This window comes from Dreissena polymorpha, chromosome 2, assembly GCF_020536995.1.
Source record: "Dreissena polymorpha isolate Duluth1 chromosome 2, UMN_Dpol_1.0, whole genome shotgun sequence".
Lineage (NCBI taxonomy): Eukaryota > Metazoa > Mollusca > Bivalvia > Myida > Dreissenidae > Dreissena > Dreissena polymorpha.
The window spans coordinates 8902454-8910898 of NC_068356.1; positions in this window are offsets into that span (position 1 = coordinate 8902454).

Consider the following 8445-nt stretch of genomic DNA (forward strand, 5'->3'; position numbering starts at 1 on the left):
GATACATCAACTGCACATTCTTTTATACATGAGAGTATGTCAAGGTATACTTAAAAACTTGTTAAAAACAAACCTTCTTTTGTTTGATCTGAAAGTGTAAGTATTCACCGTTGGTCTAAGTTGATCTTAAAGACTGTAATTAGTGGTCATAATAGGAAACGCAGTGGAAAATGATGATGAGAAATGAGCGTCTTGTTGTAATAATGTAGTAATGGTTATTTGAAGGAAACCATTCAATTATTTATTCAACAAACCATGCATTTGTATGTTTATCTACATATTAAGATATCACATGCCAAATTAAAAGTGCAGTTCAATGGGACAAGCGGTTGATAATTAACTCTTCTTGTCAGCAACATGTGAGTCAGTCCTATTTTGCAAATGTAGAATTACCTCGTATAAAACAATCCGTCAGTAGTAGATAATAAAATGTGCGTGTTCTTTACGAAAATGACAAACTCCTAGTTTAGAAGATTCCATCATAGATTCCAAATAAGAACAAATGCAGCCGAAACAAAATAAAAATTACAACTTTGAAAAATGTTTAAAATATCGGTTTGTTCAATACATCCGTTGTATGGCTAAGAATTAAAGAGAGATTATACGATTTTGTATACGTGTTAAATTGTAATATATATTGATAAAATATGTTACAATAACACAAAATAGGCAAGAACAATTATACATTGAAGACAAATTTCATAAAATGCAGCCAAGACAAATTAGCGCCCCGAGCCGATTGTGACGAAGATATTTCGTACATATTTTCCTACAATAACCAAAGCATTCGTATTTTTATTAGGATCAGAGTTAGTGTTCGTGTGTCGTTTGAATATATACCGTTGCAGAAATTTAAAATGAACCGTTAAACTAAATTTAGATTCACATCGTACATGCATGATATACATGCTGGTGAATTCGACTGTGTTGACAGACATTTTCGATTTCAGACTTAATATCTGGCTTATTTCGCGTTTTTCGACACATGTTCTTCTTAACTTTTGTTTTAATTTATATTGAAATATAGATATACTAAGTTTTTTTTTTACACATTTCATATAAATTCATAAATATTTGACAACTTAGCATAATCTCGCTTTAAAGAGTTTGTAACGTTTTTCATAGATATCGAAAAACGTGTATTACTAAAATAGCATTTAAAGTTAGCTGCCTAATTCACAAACCTTAGTTATTAATAAATAGAGTGTAAAGATTTTGTTCCCAAGGGTTCCTAGTTCGAATCCCGATAAAGGTTATTGATTTCTTGATTTTTTTTTTCTAGCTATTTTAGAGATGTTTTAGACTATTCAAAATCATATACTTTTATTTTTTTAAACATTTGACATGTTTAAAAAACGATTTTCTGTTAACATGTCCTTAAATGTGGCAATGCGTTTTAGCTAACTGTATGTTTCATTACCTGTTAAAAGGCCAGTAAGTCAAATAAATGAAAGATGCAAATCTTGTTTGCTCGGGACCAGTGACTCAGATTTAAACAAATACTTCATTATCTGTTATAAAGGCAATCAGTCGTAGTTAACAAATGATGCGATATGTAAATAGGATCTTTCAGTGGAAGTTACCTTAATTATGTATTATCTATAAAAGTGCCTTTAAGGAAAGTGAGAATTGTTCTCTAAAACTGCTTGTTCATGCTGACTGTACAGTTTGTTAACACTTCAAAATTAAGGATGCATATTGCTTGTGGAATTCTTGATGTTTATCTGTTGTGGTTTGCCTGTTTGTGATTGAGTTGCTATTTGTGTGTTCTTGTTGTTGTTGTCGGGGGTTTTCAGATAAATAACCGAGTTGTATGAGCAGAGGAGGCGAACTCATTATAATATGTGTCTTGTTCTAAGAAAACTGGGCAAAATGCATGTGCGTAAAGTGTCGTCCCAGATTAGCCTGTGCAGTCCGCACAGGCTAAACAGGGACGACACTTTCCGCTTTAATGGTATTTTTCGTTTAAAGGAAGTCCCTTTTTACCGAAAATCTAGTTTAAACGGAAAGTGTCGTCCCTGATTAGCCTGTGCGGACTGCACAGGCTAATCTGGGACGACACTTTACGCACATGCATTATGCCCAGTTTTATCAGAACAAGACACATATTTAAAGGGATCTTTTCACGCTTTGGTAAATTGACAAAATTGAAAAAAGTTGTTTCAGATTCGCAAATTTTCGTGTTATTTATGATATTTGTGAGGAAACAGTAATACTGAACATTAACCATGCTCTAATATAGCCATTATATGCATCTTTAAACGATTATAAAACCTAAAAATTATAAAGCGTTGCAACGCGAAACGATTTAATAATTTGGAGAGTTCTGTTTTTGTCGTTAAATTTTGTATAACTACGAGGATTGCTTATATAAGGTATAAAATACGTGACGTATGTATACTCGGCGGAATAGCTCAGTAGGCTAAAGCGTTTTTACATCAGGACTCTGGCAGGACTCCACTGGTTACTGGTTCGAAACCTGCTCCGGGCAATGTTCTTTTCCTTTTTTTAATTTTATTCTTGAATTTTTACTGGAGCTTTTACGATCCAATGTTTACATTTATCAATATAAAGCATTTAATACATAAGTTAAAAATGCCAAAATCTGTGAAAAGGCCCCTTTAATGGAAAAATGTAGTTTCCAGCATCAAGCCACTAACACGAATACCACCCAACATATTGTTGGTTATTTTCCATAGATATGTCGTGTGTCGCGTTAATAAGGATATTATGACAGTGAACAACGCCGTACAACGGTGCGTCGAGAAAATATCGTTTAACCGTCGACTGTCCACTTAACGAATGACATTATTATTAAGTAGTGTGCATACATGTTAAGCTTATTTCCGTGCACAAGTACATGGTAACTTGCAAACAAATGTTACTGATTATTAAACTTATTTTGAGTCACAATTTATTTTTGTGTAAATAACTCAGTGACTGACAACATCTATATGGTGTGTGCATTTAGCACTGTTAAATCAGTATATCAAGGAAAATGTACATGATTGTAGTTGACTTGGCCTTATTTGATTGCAACACTGTTTAAAGGACGAAGATTTCTAATGATTACAACTAACAGTTTGTCGAAATGTCTTTCTGTTCAGAAATAAATAACGGAGTTGTAATCATGTTTTTAAATATCCGGCAAAGGGCGGTATCAGATACCTAGTAAGTGTTATGTGTAACCGTCGGATCCATGATTTCCGAAAGATTTGGTGTAAGTGTTTCGTTGTTTTTAAGGTTGTCCGAAAAGAGCCGCGTCGTGCGAAAATGTGCCTTATGCTATGTAGTCTTTATAAATATATGGCATGTGAGAATGGATTCGGAAATCGGCATATTTGCATTTGACCATTAACAATTTGTTTTATTTACTTATTGCAAGACATATGCATAATACAATAAGCAATAAATGAAATAAGTTACATACATTTAAATAAACATAACTAATGCGTTTAAGTTCGTACAGACATTTTTTATTCTTAAATAAAACAAATTGAGTTTCAAACTTCATAAGTAAACAGCACAATGAATTAAAACAGCATTAACCGTGAAAACACATTCATCTGGATTATAGAATAACTATAAGTAAAAGCAATTGAACACAATTCGGTTGATTGCTCTTTCATCATCAAATTAAACTAAGTATGGTATTCAAACATCGCGCGTTAATCGTTAACTTAAAACGCATTTTATTATTTATTCTAGACGTCTTTATGGTTGATCGTTGATATAAAAACAGATTATTGGAAATGCATAACATGAATTTAATTGCGATGTGAACTTGCCTTTCAATTTCACAGGTTCGCGTGCAAATAAAACTTGGTCCACATAGGTTAACAGCCGAATTAGAATATACAGCCGAAGCATGTTCAATGATTTAAACATAGATTTATCGCCATTTTATGATCTTAATAAAGCTATTTCTTTGGTTTCTAAGCTTGAACATTGTTGTTAAAGGGCAACAAATGTGGAATGAGTGTATAATATGTTAATATTCGACGTGTATTTTCTGTACCACTTATCTTAAAAAAACGTTATGATACAGTAAAACATTTGTGGATTATAACATTACGTTTCAGCAGATACATGTATATTCAAAACTTGACATGCTCTTTAATTACACCATGCTCTTTAATTTCACAAGTATATCATATCAAACTTAATATTTCGTTGTTTCCTTTCCTAAGTTAATGATTATTGTGTACGGATGTGATTTCACATGCCCATATGTATGAACCTATAATTTTTCTCTTTTGATTATTGTTTGTTTCTCTTATTCAATAAGCTAAGGCATGTTTGTTCGTTAAGTACAATACTTTTATGATGATTCCCGTAGGTATGAGCACATAGTCGTAAGAGCACTTGAATACGTGAGTTCGCCCATGAACACATGGTAAGGTTAACTAAATCTCCGCGATATGACCTACTATGTGTTTAAAACAGCAAACAATATCCAACAAACGAATGAATTATCAAACATTGTATGTGCACTGATGTGGCTCTGTAATTTCTGTTTGAAAAGTTTATAAAATATGCAAAATGAGAAAGCACGCATAAAAACGAGATTCATAGATATCGTATGGCTATTATGTTGTTTATATACCATATTCGCTATAACGTTTACAAATGGCAGGTTCGAAATAATTCGTTTGCTTTACACTCATGATCGCGTTAAACGTTAATTATACACGTTTTCATTCGCAATTTATTTACAAAATCACGACAAATGTCAAATACAATACAGAAAATGCATAGTTGTTTCATTGATCTATAATAATATAATGGATTAAATATAACTGATTTAGATATAATGTTTTCAAAATATTATTAAATCCTTTTCCCAGAATATGCTGTGCTATTTATAGCTGAGCTTCCTTTACCGTTATCAATGATAATCAGCAAGGTATTCCGATTAGAAAAATCGAGCTATCTCAATCGGACTGGCTCGGTCTTTTACATAGGTCGTAATTGTGAATAAATTGTTTCATGGTATGATAAATTAGACAAGCTGCTTCGCAGCATCGTCACAAATTGTGATTACGGGAAATCCAATTAAGACTGTTTCATTGCAGTAAATGGCTAGTATCAGAAGGTCTTACAACATATATTTACATTTACATCAAATGTTTTAGCAATAATAACCACAGGTGGTTAGCGTGTTGCTATGATATTAATTAGTGAAAACATCATTTTCAATTTTAAATAATCATATTATAACAAAAAATTAACTTTTCTGAAAAAAAAATCACTATCAAATATATATATATAACAAGGTATGCATCTCAAAATCACCCCAAAACGGGGTGCATCGCTTTGAACAGCCATATCTTCATCAATTGTGCAGCGATTTTCACGATCTCGGTCTTATTCAACGTAGAAATGAATTTCCTTCTGGAAATGTATATGTTTTGCAATATTTTTACAAATGCTGTGTCAACTTTTAAGAAATAACACGATACACAACTCGCATGACCCAGTTGACAATGATCATGCAGTCTTTATGAATGAAATCTCCAGTTGTAAAGACACACCTCCGCATTTGACCAATGAAATCACTCGTGTGTTTAAAATGTCAGTTAGTTGAAATGTATGTAAACAAAGGTTTCAAACGGCGCTGGACAGTTAGTCTTGATGCATAATGTAACGACAAGAACGGTAATAATGTTTTTTCATACGTTTTATTGAATTATGGTATCGAGGTACATGAACTTTGTAGGGAAGATGCCCTTTACTCCGTGAAGATTTCAGTCTTAAAGACTGCATGATCATTGTCAACTGGGTCGTGCGAGTTGTGTATCGTGTTATTTTCATCTATGGATCTTATATTACCATCATTATTATGATATATGCATAAGTGCACACATACGCGGTATATTTTAAGCAAGTAAAAGTTAAAAAGCATATTATTGTCATAAGTATCTTTGCGTGTGTGTTGTGTTCGAAGAGAGTTTAACATTTATGCCATCAAGTATTAATAACATAATCATTACAACACAAACACTTTAATTCAAATTGGTACGTTCCGATTTGTAGACATAAATATTTTACACAATCAAGAATTTCACGTTTAATCAATGTATGTGCCAAAACGCAGTTTTATTTTGTAATTAACCTATCTGATCTAACGTTTATTCCGAGTTCACTTGTACAATAGAAATTTATTCATGTCGCATTTTGGTTTGACGATTCAATGAATACAATTGAATGACTCGTATAAACCAAACTTCGAAACGAAGTGGAATGCTGTTTCAACAGCGAGGCTTTGATTGACGGCACACAGACCAAAATCAAGAAAGTTTTCTCCAAAATGGGACCAAAAAATGTTAAATGATATTAAATTACAATGGCATAATATTACTGGTTGATGAAAACAACCATCAAGCGAACGTTAAAGCTTAGTTAGTTGAATGTATGTATCGTACTTAATCAGAGGAATTAGATTAATTGTTGATTGTGTTCTTCAACGGCAAGACAGAACTTAAATATATAACTAATGACGTGACGAATATATCTATAACTCATAAAATACCCTCCAATGGTAACCTGCGTGCCATTGGTGGAGTACTGTATATTTAAAACACATTTACTTTAAACAAAATGTTGATGGCAAATAAAAATTATATATAAGGTTCCATTAAAGGCTATTGTTAATTGAATAACGATTGTGAGTCTAACATTGAACAAGAGATGTGTTTGTCAGTAACACAATGTCCCCTAATGCGCCGCTTTTTTTACCTTTGACCTTGAATGATGACCTTGACCTTGACCTTTTAACACTCAAAATGTGCAGCTCCATGAAATACACATGCATGCCAAATATCAAGTTGCTATGTTCAATATTTCAAAAGTTATTGCAAAAATTTACTGTAAGGTTAAAGTTTTGGGACGGAATGACAGAACGACGGTATGACAGACAGACAGACAAACAAACAGACAGACAGACAGACAGGCAAAAAAACAATAGACCCCCGATCATTCGATCCGGGGGCATAAAAATATAAAGTTTTGGAAGTGACGACTAAAATGGACAGATTTGTGTTCGATTCCATTAAGCAGTTTAACAATCCTTGTTGTTTTATGTGTTCATGGAAAGAGTCCTTCATGATTGGCAAAGGCCAAAATGCACTGAAATAAATGAATATATACCAGACAGTGCCCCTCATCAATCATGCGAATTGATATAGCTTTTAATTATAAGAATACGAAACGTTGTTAAACTAAACGAATACTTAATGTTTATCCAAAATGGAACCCCATACATGCACATATTATTTTGATATCGTAGTCAATATTGAGTCTGTAATTTGCAATTTCTTGAATAGACCAAAATAGAGAACGCTTCATGTAGCACATATATCATGAGAAGGAAAAAGATAGAACGCTTCGTGTATCAACTACGTCATGAGTAGAACAAAAGAAAAAAATGTGTCGTGTATCAACTACGTCGTGATGGACAAAGGATAGTTCGCTTCGTGTATCACTACGTCATTAGAGGAACAAAAGATAGTACGCTTCGTGTATCACTACGTCATGAGAGGAACAAAAGATAGTACGCTTCGTGTATCACTACGTCATGAGAGGAACAAAAGATAGTACGCTTCGTGTATCACTATGGCATGAGAGGAACAAAATATAGTAATCTTCGTGTATCACTATGAGAAGAACAAAAGAAAGAGTGTATTGTGTATGAGCTACATCATAAGGTCGTTAATTGGACAGAAAGTATAATGTGTCGATGTTTCCTATCTAATGTATGCATTCCTCTCACGCGGTTTCTTAGCACGAAGGACAGGAGCAGCGCATAGTTAAATATACTTTAAATACTGCATTTGATTAAATTACATGTCATAACAATAGTAAATCGAATAGTTCCCCAAATTAAATGGAAAGTGTGAGGACTTTATTTTAAATCATGAGCATAGTGTCGGGTTTAATAATGTCTTTCATCTCTCATTATATTTTATTTTGTCACACATGGTATCTATTTGTATGATAGCAACCTATACAATATAACTTTATAACGAAAAAGTGAATATTATTTATGGAAATTTGGCTTACATATCTGTCGATAAATGTCTATATCTGGATCCTAGATTTTTGTAGGATTGGGTAATTAATGCGAGTGAGTGAGTTATTGAGTGAGTGAGTGAGTGATTGAGTTAGTATGGGTGGGTCGGTGGGAGTGATTGAGTGAAAGAGTGAGTTAGTGAGTGAGTGAGTGAGTGAGTGAGTGAGTGAGTGAGTGAGTGAGTGAGTGAGTGACCATCCCTTGGGTGCCATGATGTCAGTTAACTATAACGCCCCACCCCGACCGACTTGTGCTGCACGCGGGATAGACACATCTGAATACAGGCCTGATTTAGTTGTAACCGTTGAGAGTAAAACAAGTCAGCAAAACGACCATGTAACTTGCGGCCTCTGCGCATTTTCTTCTCGGATCAA